This window comes from Fistularia commersonii, chromosome 25 (genome assembly GCF_037954325.1).
Source record: "Fistularia commersonii isolate RoL2024-O1a breed Wild chromosome 25, RoL_Fcom_v1.0, whole genome shotgun sequence".
Classification (NCBI taxonomy): Eukaryota; Metazoa; Chordata; class Actinopteri; order Syngnathiformes; family Fistulariidae; genus Fistularia; species Fistularia commersonii.
This window is the reverse complement of record NC_141308.1, coordinates 4,298,638-4,319,614: the sequence shown is the minus strand read 5'-3', so window position 1 is coordinate 4,319,614 and position 20,977 is coordinate 4,298,638. Positions and strand designations below refer to the sequence as shown.

The following is a 20,977-nucleotide window of genomic DNA, read 5'->3' as shown; positions in this document are numbered from 1 at the left end:
GGAATGAAAAGACCTGATCAACATGAGTAGGCTTTGTACTTAAAAGTCAAGCTAAAGTACTGAAAAAAGTAAGAGTCCGACTACTTAGGAAAACAAGTGGAGGAGGAGGGGAAAAAAAACCCAGCTATTTTTAGACTGTCCTTTACAGCTGTGAGCATTTTATTTAGCAACAGAACATTGCAACATTTAAAGCTTTAATGCCCATATATGGATAATACAAAGTGGGTGAAGGGGACTTGAGTTTCCAGACGTTCAGTTGCAGTCTTAACATAGCTGTGCAGATTTATATTAAAGTCTTTGGGTGTCTGAAGTTACTTTTCTGTTCCTTAACATGAAAGTAAACTTTCATTTAGGGTACATGAAGATTAAATGATGTGTAATCAATTATCACGGTGCTCATCCTCAGGGAACGATGCAAAAGTTGTGGTATCTGGCAGAAGGGAGGCAGGTACTAACTTTTTCTCTGTCTCTGTCTGTCTGTCCATCTTTGTGTGTATCACCGTCTGTCTGTCTTTCCCTCTATGTCTCTCTCCCTCTCCCTCTCTCACACACACACACACACTGTATCAATACAACAGTGCATTGTGTTTCCGTGGACCGACACTTGGTCTTATAAAAGCAAGCCAGGTGGGCTTGGTATAAAAGCAAGGGGGGATTTTGTGTCCTGGTGTTGCTACAGCAACATGGAGCTTAAGCGATTAATATACCTCCCACTTTGAGCTTTCATTTATCAAACAACCAGTGAGAACCGTGGGAACCTTTGCAATTTGGTCAAGTACAGGCCCCTTACTGGTTGACTGTTGGGCTTTCTTAAACACATGACTTATGTAGTTATCCCAAGAAAGACAGGTAATATTGTATGTAGTCGTATAAGACTTGACCTATGTCGCTCGTAATGACTTGACCATGTGACATTGTAAGTCTGAGTGTAGCGTTTACTTTAACATTATGTATCCCTCTGGGTTTATTAATGTCTGTCAGGTGGAGACTGTAGAATATAAAATATGAGAGGGGCAATAAATGCATTTTTTCGTTTGTTACTTTTTCGAATGAGGTAAGTTCTGCATGTCCTCATGTTTGGAACGGCAAAACATGTCTATTATTGGAACTCGTGTTCTCCAAAACCGTACAAAGTCCATCGCCAAAAGAGACTATTATATTTGCTTGGCATGCCTTATTTTGTCATAGTCCTACTTCTAAATTCATTATCAACAAGGTCAAAATTCAACCTGCTGCTGATAATAGGTTGCTAATTTAGGCAACATTTATAACTGCTCAATTCTAGTTTTAACTATAAAAGAAGAAAAAAATGAAAAGAGAAATTGGTCAGGAAATATTGAACACATTAAAAAAAGGAAACATGTACAGGCACTAGAATAATTGGTGATAATGTTTTGAACAATGACGTCACGCAAAACCAAATGTTATAATACTAGATATTTAATGTAAAAAATGCCCAACTTGAGGTTTTCAATAGTTTTGTTTCCTTGAGCAGGCTAAAACTTATTCATGTCAACTTTAATTTTTTTAACCAGAAATAGAGAATCCTCAAAACTTTAGCCTTCATCTGTAGGTGTGACAAAGTATAGCCAAGCATTCCTGGACAGGGAGGTCACAAGCAGGACACTTGTCCTGATGTCTGCTTGGCACAACTGAAGCTGACACAGGCTGACAAGGAGACAAGACCTGACGGTGGACTTCCACACATAAGACACCACCACTTACTGATGGCACAGTAATTGATAAAAGCATGGGAGATTTTGTACCCCGATTTTAGCTGTCCAAAATAAACCCGTGTTTGTGATATTTTGGACAAGAGCTGCAGTAAGTGGTACTGTGATGGTGCCAAGTAATACATTGTGATAAATCCATTAGTAGCCATTGGTACATAATTGTCTGAGAAGGGAGCTATGCCCTGGGGAAGTTCACCTCTAATGGGATTGGCTGAGCTTTCTTAACCTCCTAAATATGTGTGTGTGTTTGTGTGCATGTGTGTCTATGTTTGTGTGCACTCATTTGCAACAACACCTAACAGATGAAGGATGACCATGAACCTTTACTGCCTCAAATGTACAACAAATTGACTGAACAAACAAAATGGCGACCAAACCTTTTCTGCTCAGGATTAAATATTGTCTACCTAGTTAAATTACTTGAAATAATATAATAAGCTATTCTTATTATGAAAATATTTTATTTACAGATAAGTGCCAATACATCCTTCAACATATAAGATAATAATGGGAAAAAAATCTTTTGTGATGTAGGAAGCTTCATTTTCAGTCGTACATCTATTCTCTCAAGGTGAAGTGCCACAGAACTCCCCATCTTGCAACCGTGATAAAAGCTGGTGAATCACGTGATGCTAAGGAAGGCAACTTTAGTGCTTCCCACTGATTATCTTGTTGTAAATGGCACACCAGAGCATTGTTTACCAACAGAGGGTTTCACAATGCAGGTTATAGGGGTAACAATCGCAAAGTTTGATCACTCCATAACTTCACTGAACAAGGAACACAAAAGGGATGAAATTGAGGTAATTCTTGTTTCATGAGGGTTTTGCATCTTATACCACAACATGTTCAAATGCTTGTATGACAAGACGCTATGAGTAATCCTCAGTCGCTGTCTTCTTGAGATACATGCTTGGAAATGATGAAAGTGCTCCAAGATTTACACTCCTTGCTAATGCATTGGCTCGCATACTCTTGAAATGACTTGAATTTACTTTGAGAAGGTGACTGACTGAATGAAGGAGGTTATGGTTGTACCTTCATGACTTTAAATATTACACCCCACAACTTCTCAGTTACTGTAATAAATAAATAAAAATCACAAAAAACAATGCTATCGTGAATATGCTGATTGTAGTGCAAATCACCTTGCAGTATCCTACTTACATGAAACAAACCCCCTTTTTTACCCAGCAAAAAATGTATAAATGCTTAAACACACATTTCTCTGTTCAGTTTTTTATGAACATAATGAACTCTGAACATGCCGAGATTAAGGCTCCTAAATATTAATCCTGCCACTTCAAGAACTCGTGTTATGGCTTGGCTGTTCTTTGATTTTGCTGCAGCTAAGGTTTAAAGTCCCTAACACTACAAACATGACTGTTTTCAAAAGGCCACTTTGGTTGTGCAATTCATAAAAGATACACACATGTACCTATATGTCCATCATTTGTGACACCACTTTGTGAAACACTGGTTAATGCCGTATTAACAGCCAAATGTTTTTAAGCATGCATTAAAAAATCATACAGTCAGTTCCTTGGTAGTAGGTTCCATGCAAAAACTGTTGGCATGAAAAGCAGCATAGATAATGAATGACTGATTGACCTGGACCAGTTCTTGGAAAATATACATTTTCTTAAGTTGAAAATTAGGTCACTTTAACTGAGAGATCTGATTTTTAAATTATAAATTGAAATTGACAGTGGCGCAGTGGTTAGCACTTACTCACAGCAAGAAGGTGCCTTGTTTGATTCCAACGGGGGGTGGAGTTTGTGTGCGTGGGGTTCTCTCCTTTTCTTCCCATAATCCAAAAACAAGTAGTATGTTAATTGGAGACGAAATTACCTGGAAAAGGGAATAAGAGAGTAAATGGTTGTATGTCTCTACGTGTGACAGCCTATCCCGGTGAGCCTGCCTACCGTGACCCTTCGAGAATGATTAGTGGTATAGATAATGAATGATGAAAAGCCACACTGTGAAATACATAAATGTAGCTTTTTAAATGACAATGAGCTGAGCCTCATATAAAGAAACATAAGATTGAGGAAATTATAAAAACGGTGTGAAACTATCAACTCACACCAGGTCACATCTTAAGACTAGTTTTTTTGGGTCTTAGGGCAGTCTTATAACACTGAGACTGGGCAGAGACCAAAGAGTGTGGGCATCTTATCGAAAGATTTTGAAAAGATTTCAAAAGATTTTGAAAAGACTCCCATTAGATTCTTTAGGCATTTTTTTGTCCCCATGCAATGTTTTCAGTGGGTATTTGGAGAGCCTCTGCTATTTCAGTCCTATAATCATAATCATAATCATAATCAGAGAAACTTTATTCTCTTTAGTCCCTGAGGGGCAATTAGAGGGCAAAGAAATTCACATAGCAATCCAGAGCGCATGAACATCTATAAATACATAAAATAAATAATAGATATAAATATATAAAATAGAGGTAAAATAAAAATTAGATAAAAATAAGGTGAAGTAACTCCAACATCAATAAGGTGACTTACTGATGTTGGAGTTGGATGTTGGATGCTGGATGTTGAACTACCACTTAAATTGCACACATCCTTGCACCTGCACTTGGTGAGTTGCACACCAAGCTGAATTCAAATGTCAAGCACTGCAACTGTTCATATTCATATCTATGATCATATTTATAATAATGTTTACACTCTTCCTATGAGCACTTATCCAAACGCACTGCGGACAGCAAAGTAGGAATTTCACTACACGTTCAAAGACATCATTATTATTATCATTATTATTGCTTTCCCTCTCCACTTGGTCTTGATTTGTTGGACAGTTGACAATGTGCAAGCTGGGCTGTTCTGCCCACAGCTCTTCTTTCTGGATTTTACAAACTGATAAGGGTGTTCTTTGTTGTTCCTGTTCTTCTAAACCAACCAAAAATACAATCTTTGCTGCCAATACTGATCTGGTTTCCTTTTTTCAGGTTTTGTAGGAGCTCATCTATTAGCTGTTGATTCAGCCTGATGGTGACATAATGCGAAGACATGTGATTATATCACATGTTTAATATTGTCATGCATTAAGACTATTATACTGTCATGCATTAAGACTAGGAAAAAGACTAGGAAAAAACTTAAGAATGCTAGTTCACATTTAACTCTTAAGATTCTCTTACAATTTCCAAAATAATAAGACTTAAGTCTTTAGTCAAAAGGTATAAGCCCAGCCTTAGTCTTTAGATGTAACCCCAGCATTACTTGGATACAATGTGCTATGAGCAGTAAATTCCTGACCTGTACCAGTAAGCCTTCCTCAGTGCCTCACAAGTTTCTCTCTCTGACTGATCTTTTTTTATTGCCCCCTCTGGAGAAAGAATGTTGGCTTTGGTTTTTATTTTCTGTGGGTATAATGGGGAGGGGAAAAACAACACTTTCTGCCCACTCAACACAGCAGTGAAGAATCTTGGTGTATTCTGCTATTATTCTCTTGATCAGAAAGTGTCAGGATGGTCAGACGATAGCAATGAATGCATGCCCCCCTCATAGGATCTTAACCTTTGTGTGGAAACACATCCACCTCTTTGGTGTATGATTTATAGTTTTATAGTTGAACAAACAACCACCACACATTTTTCAAAGACAATGAGTGAAGTATGCAACACTTATTTTCTGAAGAGCTATTACTCAAAGCAATGCAGGGACCAGTCATTTTATCATGCACACAATAAACACAGATAATACAATATTCTACTTTTAGTGTATTACAAAGCTTATGTATATATATTAAATTATCATTAAACACTTGCAACAGCTTTCAGCTAAATCCTTATGGACTAAACATTTTTATTTTTGTTTACAATGAAACAGCTGTCTGTGTTACCACAGAATTATTCTTACATATAAAAACTTGGTATGACCAAACAGGTGTCATGGTTAAGGAAGGTGTCCCTGACCAAAATCAAGACACGAGCATGGACAGGCTTGACCTGGGGTACATGGAGGGTCGGGTGAAGGATGGCCAATGGATCTAGCAGCCCAACTTCCGGGAATGTCGCTAGGAAAACCAGACTCTTTCCCAAGGTGAACAGATGGGAGACCACCTCTGGTTTAGCAAAGCGGCGGTTTTGCTCAGAGGTGCAGCGCTGCAGCACGGCAAACCAGACGCGCCTGCAGCGACGGATGTGATGTTGGACCGAAGTGGTGACGATCTGTCACTCATCCGCAGGGAAGAGTGATGGTTGGTAACCCAGGGAGGCCTCGAAAGGGGACTGACCAGTGACAGCTGGGAATTGTGAGCATATCATCATATCGTGGCCAGGTATTCCAAATGCCCAATGGGGGTCTTAAAGGCAGTCTTCCACTCGTCTCCAAGGCAGATCCAAACGTGATGGTAGATGTTGCGGAGGTCAAGCTTAAAAAAAAAAACGGTTGCACCCTGAGTGGATTCGAAGGCTGACAACAGGAGGTTTGGTGATCTGATTCAGTCCTCTGCAGTCGACACAAGGCCAGAGGGAACCATCCTTCCGACCAACAAAGAAAAACCCTCACCCCAAGGGAGATGAATGGTGGATAACCCGCAGAGAATGATTCGTGAATGTACCTCCCCAGGGCCTCCCTTTCTGGACGGGAAATATTCTAGAGCCGAATGGTGGACGGTAGCAGAGCCCCAGGGAGAAGATTTATTGCGTAATCACAGGGGCGGTGAGGAGGAATGGAGAGCCTTATCTTTGGTAAAGATTTGGCTGAACTCGTGATATTCTTTGGGAACAAACCGGGTCAGCTTTTTCAGGATTAGAAGGAGGCAGACCATGATTCAACTCTGAGCCCAGACCAGTTAAGGTGTTGGTTGTAGTGCTGGAACCAGTTTAAGCCAAGAACGATGGGTGAGTGTGATGTGGGGAAGATGTAGAAGGATTTGATCACGGTGGTTTCCGAAAAGCATCATCTCTAAGGGCTTGGTTTTGTGGGTGATCTGAGGTACGGCTCTACCGTTGAGAGCAGAAACGTTCAACGGTGCTGACAGAGGTGTGGTCTCAATAGTGGACTACTGAGTGATCGATCAGATTCTGCTCACAACCAGAGTCAATGAGCGCAGTGAGGCCAAGAGAGTCGCCGTTAAAAACAGGAGTAGCAGGGAGCAGGAGTTGAGGAGAGGAACCTGTTCTGAGATGGCCTACCAGCCTTCCTGCATCTTCTGGCAAACTCTCTCTCCTTGGAAGGCAAAAAATGACCAGAGGATCCACAGTAGAGGCACTGTTTGGATTGTATTTGCCGCTGATGTTCCTCTGTTGGCGGGTCCAACCGACTTGCATTGGTTCAGGACCTGGAGAAGTCCTATGCACGACCTGTTGTTGGCTTCTCCTTCACAGGTGATTATCAAGATGGATAGCCAAAGATATCAGTCCATCCAGGGTTTCAGGCTCATCCAAGGAAGCTAATTTATCCTTCCAGGAGTCATTGAGGGTGTGAAAAAAGTCGCTCTTCAGTGCAAGAGAGTTCCACCCAGACAAATACTGTATCCTAAACTCAACAGCAAAGTCAGAAAACAGTTACAGTTTGCTGACCCTGTGTGACCATCCAGGGATTCTGGGATTGAACAGCGTGGTCAGGATCCTGACCGAAGGTCATACTCGGGCCTTGCCGGAAAGGAGGCCCAGGATAAAAATAATCTTAGCGTTGTCATGGGGGAAGCAATGTGGGAAACGATTAAAGGCTAGGAGACACTGTAGGAGAAATCCCCCACAATGGCCTACCTCTCCTGAGAATTTCTCTTGCATGGGTGTGCTAACATCTAGGGAGGTGGGGAGGGCCTGGGAGACTGGGGTGATGGACTAGGCTGAAGCCTCAGGAGTAGCTGAGTCAGCTGATCCAAGCGCTGGTTAGTGCTCTTGTAGGCTGAGGGACCTAAGAACAGCATCGTGGGAGTGAACAAGAGAACTCTGCTCAGCAATGGCTCTCCGGAGAACACCCGTTGGGTCAGAATGGCCAGATTCTTCTGTCATATTTAAGGAAAGTGTGCCTGACCCAAGCACAAGGACACTCAGGAGAAAGGGCATCTTAAGGGGTTTATTGATGAGGAAGGTGAATGGAGAGCTGGCATCAACCATCAGGAACTAAGAGCTGGTGAGGAAGCACGAGACAAAGAATGCAGAGGGGGTTATGAACTAGCAAGCCACTTCATGCTGAAATGTATATTTCAAGGCCATTAGGAACACGGGCTGAAGGTACTACACATGAATGCCAAATGAGCTGTTAAAATAAAATCACCCGCTTCCCATCTCTCTCAATTGCTTTTCCCTGCTAACTGTGGCTCATTATGACAAATAGAATTGAGAGAAACCTATGTCTCACTTTTACTTTGCAGGGAAAGCCTCAATTGTTGTAGCACACACATTACCTCATAACAGTAGTACATTTGGACTTCAGTTAACAATCGAACATCCTGTTTGCAGCACATAATAAATATTTGCTCCATAAAATAATTGGACAAAAAGTCGACACTTAAGTTGGTGTAACTTTGGTGCCAAGAAGTCAAAAATAATTCAAACAAGTTAATCTTAATTTAACAAGGTTGTAAATACAGTGCAGTTTCTTGAACAAGCAGCGAACATTGTTTTTTGTAAATGAACTATATATGATTTCAATGCAATATCCAGAGGGCTACAATACATCTCTGGTTAGAATGGCATAGTTCATGCTCTACTCTTCATTATGAGGATCAGAATTATCATGTACTTATTGCTCAAATACTAGCAACAATAGATTTTCACAATAGGCGCTTGAAATTTTTTTTTAATGTGTGGTATACAAATATGGGGTACATATAGCAAGGAAGGTGTTAAGGGTTAATAAGAATAACCTTAATGTTATAAGTTTCAGTTACGATGAATAACTGAAAACAAATGAAGAAAATCATACTTGATATAGCTGACAGCTCTGAATTTTAAATGAATAATAAATGTGTTTGGGGTGTTTTAGGAAACACCAACTGATCAAGTACAAAATTTATTACTTCGAGTCCCATTGCACCAGGAAAATGCTTATACTTAGCAAAAACAGACCAACTTCTCTTCACAAATCTGATTCACTTCATGTATCTGAAAAGCGGACAAGTAGCCTTCCAGAAATCTCTCTTCTATGACATTTTCGATCAGCAGAATTATATGCCACTTAGTATTTCAGGAGTCATGAGCAAAATTTAAATACGGGGTTGCAAATTAGCTTTTGCAAAAGGCCTGAATACCCAACATCTACTTTGTATGTCTTTATAAAGAGATATTTACTGCAGGTTCATTCATTCATAATCTATACTGCTTATCCTGTACACAGGGTCGCTAGGGTGCCAGAGCCTATCCTAGCTAGCAGTGAGTGTAAAGTTGGGTTCACCCGGGTCGGTCATCAGTCTATTGCAGGGCCGTTGCATGTATCCCTGACAAATAAAGTATATAGTAATTAGTTACTATTTTGGAGGCACTAAGAATTCCATAGGAATCTCCAGGATTCTCCATATCCTTTCCCAAATGAAAACATTCTGTCTATAATCTTTCAATTTTGGTACAGGGGATGTCAATAAATAACTGGTTATGATTACCGGAGTCATACTGAATGCAACTATTTTTTTGATGGTCTAACACAGTATATTGATAAATTACATGCATAAGCGTATTTTATTGGTTTTGACAAGTGCCAAATGACTGAATGTGATTATAGTAGTGTAATGTCATGGCCCAGGATCTATATCACTCTAAAGAGAGCACTGGGAACAAGTCATTTATTTGTATTCATGTATTTACTTCCCAGGTGGGTTTTTCCCAACACCATGTCGGAGTGCGCCTACAGCCACAGGGGCCGGATGATGTAAAGTCTTGTAATGCATGACCCACCAGTCAATGGTCTGTTGTATAGTTTGCGCAAACACAAGGACTTCCATAGTACAACTTGCTGACGACTCAGAATGGTCAATGACTTTTAATGTTTCTCTAATTTGTCAGTAAATTGAAAACAACAATCCATATACAGCCTTCTTTATAATTTATGGAACACAGTCAAAGAGCTTTACATGACAACATATTATTATCAGAATTTTTAATGTTAGAGACTAGAGCAACAGCAGAGCTTTTTTGACAGTCATTTTTGTTACCTTCAGAATGTTGTTGGCAGGGTGATTGCAAAATGTTTGTATAGCGTTATCATTCTAACAGTGTTCATGGTTGCTGCTAAATGACATTTTTTGCAATTACAAAACAATCTATACACACTTGTAATGTGTGTCTGTCAGTGATCGTGAGGAAAATGCAACTGAGGATGTTTGAGTTGTTGTCCGTGTAGACTTGTGCAAGATAGGAACACAGTCCCTGTTTGATAATGCGTGACTTTCACCTGCAATCACACAGGCACACAACATCCATTGTCATCTCAGTGAATCCCTGCTCCCTATCTTTATTGTATAAACAAAATATAATTTGAAACTTCCATAATGAGATTAAGTAATCAGTCTGTGTAAAGCAAAGAATTAACGCATGCACACACTCACACACACAGCACACAGTACATTACTGTCAGTACATTATTTTAGTGAGGAATTTAAGTTGCAAAGTGCTTACTACAAGGAGATTTAAAGACTTTGAAGTGAATTACAATTAATGAATCAATAACAACTGTCAACTTTCTTTGATGTCTATCCACTGTTCAATTAGTGCAACAGGAATCAACAATTCTGATCTGATATTTGTTTCATACAGACATTTCTAACTGATGGCGCTCCAGATCAGTGGTTTAATATCTAATCAATTTGAATTACTTATGAACTCCCGTCAGCTCTATTAGAAATACAGACTTGACCATTGCATTTTTAATTAACCCCAAGTACGACTTATCGAAGAGCTGTCCCAAATGTCATCTCATATAACTCAGAGTAATAGAATGAAATGGCTCCATATATTTTGCAACACTAAGTTTCAGATCAAATTGGAAAGAATGTCCAGACAAGAAGCCAGATGAGAGCAGAGTTAAGTACTACTTATCAAATGATTTAGGCAATCTTTGTATTCAGCTGTGGTCTCCATGGAGACGTGCCTGGGTTTGACAAACACAGTGTATATGTAAATATGTGTGTGTATGTGTACTTTAACAGTGAAAAGAGTATGAGGATTCTTCCACATTTGCTGTTGAAGGTACCTATTAGCATACAATGATTTTACATTTATAATGACAATTTGAAGCATGCAATTACTACTCTATTCTGTATCAAAAGGAGTGAGATCGGTTTAAAATTATATATTGTTTTTTCAAGCATGGCCGCAGAATTGCTCAAGTGCTTGCCTTTTTATTGAATAATTCAGTAATCGATTATCGATTGCCGAGTAATTGGGAATGGGTGCTGTAAATGCTAGGGCTGGAAAGGTGTAGAATGAAAATAGTAACAAAAACAAAATGTAGTCATGTTTCATACAAAAAAGGAGAAAGGAGAAAAGACAAAAAATAAAGGAAACAGGGTAACAGAAAAAAAGGAAAAAAGAAAAAAATGCAAGAATAGTTACCCAATACAACACTATGACAACCCATATCCTCAGAATCTCTATCAGATCTCTGAGGGGAATCAATGTCTTTGTGACAGTCCAATAACAATGATATGAGTTTCATAAAAGTAGGATTTATTGCACAGCTCTTATATAAGGTCATATTGGGAATTTGAATTATTTATTTGAGCCTTTATGTTAGTTTTGCTTCCACATATGTACATTACAACAGACAGCTCACAAAATCAAGAGGAAAACAAAATTCTCCTCAATATTATGATTCCTTTGCAGCGCACATACTGATGATAAAAAAAATCATCACATCATGATATGTCATTACTGAAAGGCTATTAAAGAAGGTGATAGTTTAATATTTGTGTTTGTTCATTCATTATGTACACCGTTTATCTTGCAATGAGACATGTAGGAACTGGTACCTATCGCAGCTGTCATTGGGTGAGAGGTATGATTGTCACCAGTCACCAGTCAATCAAAGGGCCAGATATAGAGATAAACAACCATTCACTCTTGCATTCATGCATATGGGCAATTTATAGTCTTCTATTAACCTACTGCAGGCTTTTGGACAGTGGGAGGGAACTGGGGAACCCAGACAAAACCCACGCAGACATGGGGAGAGCATGAAACAGAGAGGCCACCTGTTGGAATTGAACCAGGGACCTTCATGAGGCAGAAGCGCCAATCGCTGCACCACCATGCCACCAGATTTTATTTCATTTTATTGTTAGCATTACAGCTGTAGAGGGCGCAAAAATATAACTAAGTAAACAAATATATGAAAAGACAATGAGACAAAGACAAGAAACTCTTATGGACTAATAGGGCTGCTGAATTAGAAATTTAACTAATACCAAGGACAACATAGAAGCAGAAAAAACATACAAAAAAGCATTAGAAAAGTTACATTACTTACAGTTTCAGCATTCAATATGACAGAAAGAAAACAGCAAACAAACCAGATTTAAGAAAATGAAGGAAAAAGTAATGAATAATTAAAAAATAATGTGCAGTCAGAGGAAACAGAAATCAGCTGAAGCATAAAGGGAAGGCTGTAAAATATGAATCACATGATTATAGCTTGTGCGAATTAGAGCCAGAGGGATCCAGCTCTTTGGCTCCTCAGAGTAGTCATAAGTCTTGCCCGTAATGATTCTAGTTTCATCTAGGTCTTCACTGAGAACCAAATTGAAGTACAAACTTTCTTTAATTAATGATGCTTCCTATTTTTACAGTGCTGTGCAGATCACTGGATTTATGTTTTTATTGACGTGGCTGGTGTAAACAGTCCCAGGGGAGGAACATGTATTGGCATAAATTGATGTTCACTGATATATATGTCCACAGAAAAATGTTGTTTGTTCTTAATCCAATTTAGCTAATCTTTAACTGAGAGTTGTGTTTCATTTTGGAGTCCACTTGGCTGAAGAAAAAGGAAATGGTTTAGTAAACACTGCACTGCACTAAATGCTAATACCATATTTTCCATTTATTGAATCACCAGTTGGTTCCAAATTGAAAATCGGTTCCAAGTCAAGTTCCGTGCCCTGGGTTTTTATGTTTTTGCTGTGATATTATGGGTGTTTCATTGTGTTCCTACAAGTATCTCGCCAAAACTTGAAATTAGTTGCTGATATGAGGGAACTTGTTTACCGACATCTGTGATTCCCCAAAGCTGCAGCAGCTGCTTATCTACTTTCAGTTATGTAGCCGGCCGCTGGTAGTTGGTGGAGGACCAGCTTACTGACAGAGAACACAGCTTCATTTCGCCATTAGGTATACAAGGGATATGAACAGATTACATTAATAACAGAGGGGATGCTAGGTAAGATCGGTGTCAAATGAGAGTAAAATTGTGAACACGATTTTTTTCTGGGAAATGTTTCAATTGGTGAAAGGCTGATACCCATTCTGTTTTTAAATGTATTTATAGATGAGTCTTCTGACAAAACAGGCCAATGTTCAAAGAAACACACTGTAACTCATAAAACAATAGTGGTGTTAAAGTTCTTTGTTCTACATGGATGTATTTTTATTTATTCTTTTTTTAACAAATACAATTTATTCTACAATGAGCTACCCATGAAGTGTGTGATTCTAGAAGAAAACTCGCTTTGAGGGAAAAGTTACACTATTATCAAGGTGAATGATCAGAAATGATTAAAGCATTTTTTTAAATAACAGCTATTTTGTTATTCTGTTCAATGCAGTTCTTTCACTCTCATTCTCTTTTTATCTAATACACACACACACACACACACACACACACACGTACACAGTTGGCTATATTGACAAATTACAGTTTCAATTAAGTGTCACACACACACACACACACACACACACACACACACACACACACACACACACACACACACACACACACACACACTGGCGGGGCAAAAATAAATTAGGATTGATCCTGGGACTGCCTCAGGAAATACAGATTTTGCCTTACCTAAACTGTACTCTCCTACCAAGGAGAAAATTCCCATCATTACAGTTATAATCATGGCTATTCATGCCCAGAGCTGGCCTGCATATGGCCCTGACCATGACACCCCTGGATCTGTAAAGTGGAGCTAGCTAAGATAAACAGCAGCACTCAGAGTGCCATGTTGGTGCCATTGTCTCATTGTAAAAATCTGATTCTAGAGAACTGATTGTCTTGTAGTATCTTATGGGTGGGTGGTTGCAATATGCCATTGGTTGATCACCATGTGGGGTCTGCTTTTCAGTGCTTACCATGACCTTGAAGAGACATGTGTAAAATATATATTATTTTAGTTTCTTCATTTTAGTAATGTGTTACTTTCAATAAGCCTGTATGTATGATTTGGTTGCCCCATGAGAGGTCAGGCTAAGCCACCAAAGAATATCTCTTTTCCTGGGTTTTCATCTCTTTTTGTCTGGGTAAATTCACCACTGCTTGGGAGCTGTAGAGTTCATCTGTAGGCCAGTGTGCAATTATCTTTGAGCAATTAATTGGTTTAAAAATAAAACTGTTCTGAAATAATGGAACAAGCACATATTTGAAAGGATGCGGTATGATTAGTTTCAAAATAATGAAAAATTAAATGGTATATGCTTTTCATTGAATACCATTCATTACAATGATGTTACATTATGTCCCCTGTGGCCAGTTAAAAGAACAAAAAACACGAAGAGGCAAAAGGTCTCCTGAGGGTTTTTGACTGCAGCATGTTCGTGCTGTGGTGGAAATGGTAAAAAAGGAGAAGTTAATGTTGTAGTCTTGCTAACAACAAGTTGAAACATTGTTTGGCTGTGCTAATGCATTACTGTTGTAGGCATAGACAACAGCATAGACACTTACTCAAACATGTAGTGACGAAAATATTTTTTTTCCATTAATTTCTACAGTCAGATAACAGAGTCTGACAGACAGAACACTGGAACTTTTTTGTAATTTCATGCTGACTTAAAAGGAATTATTTTTATTTATTTATTTTATTGTATAGTTTCAAGGCAGCCAAGACTGTTGTTTAAATCATGTGGCAAAAATAGTTTGTAGCTTGTATACAGATAGTTAAATGCTTAAAGCAAAATATGACTTTTCATTATACATGTTTACATTGCATTTTGAATTTCCTTCTTTTTTTCCCTCCGTCTCTTCACATCCTGAGTGAATTCCCACTGGAAATGAATTATAGTTCTGTCCTCTCAGATGGTGTCCGAGCAGCTCGATTGCTGCAGTTGTTAATGATATACTTTTGCTTGTCATGTATTTTCCCTTAGAAATAATTCAAGCAAAAAATAAACCAACATAAATTGGAATAAAGATTGATATCTATACAGGGTATGAAGCTTTTTGTTTTTTTTCTTATTTGGGGGATACATTCTCGTGCAGGGGTGGGCAAACTTTCTGGCTCAGGGGCCTCATTGACTTTTAAAATTTGACAGACGGGCCGGGTCACCACAAGATATGATACATATAAACAAAAAACACATTTGTTATCAGACTTGTTTGACATTTGCTTTGAAAGTAAAACCAGCGTGGTTTTGAAGGCTATAATGTTTGCTTGCATTTCATGCACAAAACGTTTTTTCTCTTGTCGCTTCACGTCCAACTCATTCATGTAGCAATTTATCAAAATTAAAGGCTAAATCACAAAGCCAATCTGTGTCATTCAGCTCTGGAAAATTCTCAAGTGTTCTCAAGTAGCTCTAAAAATGAAATATTCTCCTGCTTGAGTTCCCACATTCATTGATCCAATCATTCAATCATTTACATCAAGTATGAATTCTGAACCAACCTTTGGCGGGACGGATGTGGCCCGCGGGCCGTAGTTTGCCAACCCTTGTTCTAGTGAAAATTAAAACATATTGCTCCAAAAACTCAACATTTTCATCCTTCGCATACTGAAAATCTACCTTCAGAGACCAGCATCTAGAGGACTGCAAGAAACTCAGTGAATACTAGCAATTCTCTGGTGTTTTAACAAATTACATTTTGTATCCCACATATTTAGATGGGTGAAATAAACAAAATCTCTAATGTGAAAAGTGTTTGCTATGTCTTGCCTTATTACAAAAGTGAGTATCTCATATTACCAAAACAGATCCGGCATTTGAACTTTCCCCAGACAATCAGTACTTACCACTTACCATTATGTTGGTGTTTATGTTTTCTGGCTTCAGTCTTTTAGATATTGCCTTTCACTGGTTATTGCTGAAATGGGAGTCACTTTAGAATCTTGTTATGATATAATATATTATTGTGGAGAGTTTAATCAGATTTTAATCAGTGACAGTAAAATAGCTCTGAGGTATACAGCTCTTCTATCAAATCTTATTGTTGCAACATTACTTAGTTTTTCTCCTTGGAAATTGTTTATCCCTGTTGGAGAGGCTTCTTCAGTTCCAAAAGAGAGGGGGGGTATGTAGTATACTTTAAAACTGCTGGGGTTGGGCATTGGTCCAAGTTGAGAGGGTACATTATGTTAATGAATGAGTTTTTGTGCAGCAACTTGGGTGAATGGGGATGTTGTTAATGTGTGCATCCATATGTGTGTGTAGCTGGGGGAACAAATGTACGAATTTGAGTGACTCACCTGAGATGAAATTTGAGGGGGGATTTGTAAAGCTAATCTGTAAATCGTGTACAACAGAGGAAGTCCGTTAGTTCACTAAGGCCGAGGCTCAGGAGGGAGTAGCCGTGGTTTGGGTTGTTGATCTCTCTGGGTGGGTTGCAGGGTGCATGTGTGTGTTTTGATCTGACTCGGGATGAATCTCAGCACTATGTTATATCTGGGTAAAAGGTTGTGCGGATGATCCTCTCCTCTGCTCAGTTAAGGCTGGCTAAGATAGACTAAGATAGAAAACCAAGTTCAGTTTCCATGCTAAGATTTGACAACAATTAACCATGACCTGGATGACCTTTACAGACATATTCAATTCTGCTTATACATTATTCTATGCAGTGAAGTTAAAACTTCAAATGCAGGAACATCGGAGATAATATAATATATAAGTTAAACTAGGGATGTAATATTGCAGGTTATTAGATCTCGTAATGAAATTCCTGTTATATATTCAACATTAGAAAAACAAAAATAAACTGCTATCTTGCTATTTAGTGAGTTTAGTGTTATTGAGGTGCTTTTTATTCCCCATTTTGCACATAATCTCTTCCAATGTTACCTTTCTTGTAGAGAAAAAATTAATTCCAGTGTAAAACATATTTATTAATACCGAAGAGTCAACTTTGGTGCCAACAACAATCAAAAAACGGAAACATCCAATGGCCTTTTGTTTTGTGTGACTGTCACTAAACCACTTGTGGCTCAAGCAAGCCCACCCAAAAAAATCTGAACTTCAGGGTCAGCTCAAACTCTGAAAAAGGGTATTGGGGCCATTTTTATTTTGAAGGAAAACACTGTGAGACAGCACAATCAATATACAATTAGCTCAAGGTCTGGCCCTTTTAGCCAGGGGAAAGGATAATTTTGATTAATTTAGACACAAAAGACTTTGTGGCCTACCCGCCATTTCATAGATGACGTAGAACTAATCACAGAAAATCCAGCAGTCTAAAAGACAAGGAAAATGAGATGACAGGGTAATTAATTTGGTTCCAGCCTGCTTCATCATAGAAAACAATGATGTTGTGCTATGAACCAGGGCATAATGATTAGCTGAAAGTGATGATTACTAGTGTGGCCTTGAGACACATTTGTCAAGGGGGAATGTGCATAAAAGTAAGCTGTCCTTACTACTGAAATGGGGCAGGTTTTGATATACCCCCAAATAAAAAATATATAATGAATAAATATCTTAGTAGCTAGTCTTGAGCTATTCACTACGGCTTCATGCCAGCAGTCCCTAACCACTGGACACAGACTCCATTAAAAAGGAAACTGACTGAAAAGATCAGCATGCAAGAAAGCACTCTTTCAGTCCAAAGCTTTTCTTTTTTCACAGTAAAGATTTCAAAGATAACTGTGCTCAAGAGTAGGTCATTATTCAACCAGTGATATTAAGAAAAGCAACAGATGCATGTATAATGTCCCCATTCTGCTTCGGTGTTGCGTTTTAAGTGGCTCACTCAATCCTACAAAACTAACACAACTCATTTGGGGAACAGTACAAAGAAAAACTGAGATTGTTGATAGCTTTCCGCAAAGCAGTTCATGGGGAACTAGTAATAATTCTAATTCTGGTTCTCTTTCAGAAAATAAAAAGTATTAAGTTACAGCCTTGCTCAACCTTTGGTAAAGTCAGGAATGTGTGAGCCTTAATTAATATATATATATATATATATATATATATATATCTGTAGGAAATGAAATAAATGAAAACAATAACACACAGCTTCAGTACAGGGACATGTGGCCAGACCCCCTCTCTGTAACAGCACTGTTACTTTATGTGACATCTCATTTTTCTAGCATTATCAAGACAGAAAACTCAGAAAATCCCCCAAAATTTGGGTGGTCGAAGATAAAGGTTGAAATGTGGTTTAACTTAAGGGAAATAAAAATGAAAATGATGGAAACATAAACAAGCAAAATGGAATACGCAAGCAGAGAAGCAGACACTACAAACAGACCTGAGATGGATTGTTGACAGATTCTACTCATCAGCTGTTATAAGTGTACTGGCCGCTTGTCCAACAAACAGGCATTTATAATTAACAAAGTTAAGATAACATTCCAGTGCTTCCTGTCCTGGGGAATCTTAGATAGCAGTTTAATAAAATAAAACAAAATAAAATTGCAGTAATATAATAGATACAAAATTATGCAGCCATATTCTGCATTCTTTACCTTGATGACCAATACAAGCATGATAGCCAGAAATAAAGTAGCACTAACTAGTAGTTTGGGAAATAAAAATAAGGCAAAAATAGGCATTTGTTTTTTGGAGTCTCTAAACCCTTCATAGGTGTTAAAGAGGTGGTTGTGTTGCTAAATGTGGCCCTGTCATTGTGTGAGTAGCCTGCCTCTCATCCAATCTCAGTGGAGATTGGCAGCAGCCCCACTGCAACCCTATGTGCAACAGTAAACTGTACAGTCAATGAATGAATCTACCAATGGAAAGGGCTGCAAAACCTTTATGAAAAGTCAGGAGAACAAACACATCAATTTGGAAATTTGTAAAAATAACCATTTACTGTCATGACTGGATAATGGGTAAATTCATATTTTAAATATTGGCACTGACGCAGAATCAAATACTTGTCCGATCCAATTGCTGTAAAGTAAATTTACTTTTGATGTTTTTTATAATTAACATGAAGTACGTGAGCTTTACTTTTTTTATTTTACAATTGAGTGTGTGTGTGTGTGTGTGTGTGTGTGTGTGTGTGAGAAAGAGAGAGAGAGAGAGAGAGATACAAATACATCATGAAGAGAATAGTTATATCTATATATCTAACTGTCAAGTCGCCCTGTTGGATCTATCTTTCTATAAAAATAAGACATTTTACTCTCTTGAGCTTCTTCTATGATAGCAAAATATCAAGGTATTGTATTAAAGTGAATAATTCATATGGACAGTGGCCAGTTTACTGTAACACGGAGGTTTTGAAAATCAGTTAAGCTGACATGACATATCACTTAAAGAGATAAAACATGCCAGAGGATACTCAGAAATACAGAATGATATGGTGTGGTTGGACTGTTCCATTATAACAAATTGCTAAACCCTGTCATGGAGACCAAAGGATATCAGTCTTTATTGAAAAATTGTATACTTTTGTTGAGTTTATTAGTCTTGATCTTAAATGTTTGCTTTTCTTGCTTTTATGTTCATGTACCTATGCTTCGCCTGTAGATTATAAAATAGCATTACTAAGTATTAAAATATTGAAATTCAGGACAGCTTGGTTCTACTTTAAAGGACCAATCTGGAACATGTTGAGGACACCACTTTATATTCCTGAAAGCATTGTGGCTGAATTCCAAAAGCGCTGGAATAATGTAATCAACAATTACAGTCTGCCCTGCTTGACATCTCATTATTTGAGCTCTCCTGATGTCCTTCGCCTTTCCTGCCTGTATCTCTTTCTCACTGCTGCGGAAATCTTTTTGTGAGTCAAAACAAAATGACTGATGGAGGGGGAAAAGGAAGACGTGAGTCTAAGAGAAAGCTTGTGTTTAAGTACATTTTTGGCTTGTACTTCAAAACCAGGGGTTGAAAGACCTTACAGTAAAATAAATGGATTTGAAAAGCCATTTGTGAGCCCTGACTATGCTCTATCTGCTGATATTCTGACACAAAAAGAGCGGGTGGGAACATTCAAGCATGCCTATCTGAAGCGAAACATTCGGCTCAAGCTGATGGATGGCGTCGTTGTCCACCTTGCATCATTCACACCCTGCTCAGACCTGCTCTTTGTAATAGGTCTTGTATAACCACTCAAAGTGTGCTCATCCAAACAACTCCATTGTGACTCTAGAAAAACAAAAACACTTTCTTCCAATAGTTTTGAAAATGCCTTGCTTTCCCTAGCAATGTGATGAACAGGATTTCATATTTTTGTGAGAGTGCACACTAACGCGTCAGAGTCCAGGTGGAAGACAGAAGTTGGGACGTAAGCTGGCTCTTGGGATGTGGCATGTTACCTCTCTGGCAGGGAAGAAAACTGAGCCTCTATGAGAGGTTGAATGAAACCATTGAGAAATAGTAGGACTTGGCTCTTTGGACAGCATTTTCTCTCAAACCAAGCTCCCAGAGAGTGGTTGGTGTCTGTCCTTTTCTGGAATTTCTCAGAGAAAAATGTGCTGGGCAGGTGTTGGAATATACAGAAGTCCCTGCCAGAGCAGCTGTGAGTTGGAGGTTTTCCTAACCTAAGGGTTAGCTCCTTGCAATTACATAGATAGGGAAAAAGATCAATGATGATTAATTCTTGTCAAAATCTTGTTGTCGTGGCAACTGGACAAGAATTCATAATGATCTGGACCCTCCCCCCTGCGCGCACACACACACACACACACACACACACACACACACACACACACACACACACACACACACACACACACACACACACACACACACACACTTAGTGAAACCTGCTGAGTTTCCTCCATAGGGTGGCTTGACTTAGTCTGTAAGATAGGGTGAGAAATACAGACATTGGAGCAGAGCAACTTTGTATCAACATAAATAAGTTGAGGGGGTTCAGACATCCCCCTCGGACATGTTCCGGTATCCTTCTATTAGAGGTTTTCCGGACATGTCCACCTGCTGGGAAGACCCGTAGTTTACT

General features: G+C 38.7%; 1 long non-coding RNA gene across 1 annotated transcript in view; it reads right to left on the bottom strand.

Moving 5' to 3' along the window:
• Positions 1–3,506: 3,506 nt before the first annotated feature.
• The window catches only part of LOC147218886 (uncharacterized), a 116,919-nt gene continuing 99,448 nt past the window's right edge, over positions 3,507–20,977 (bottom strand). The window contains exon 3 of the long non-coding RNA XR_015108674.1: positions 3,507–3,584. This is a non-coding gene — a long non-coding RNA (uncharacterized LOC147218886). The remainder of the gene's footprint in view (positions 3,585–20,977) is intronic.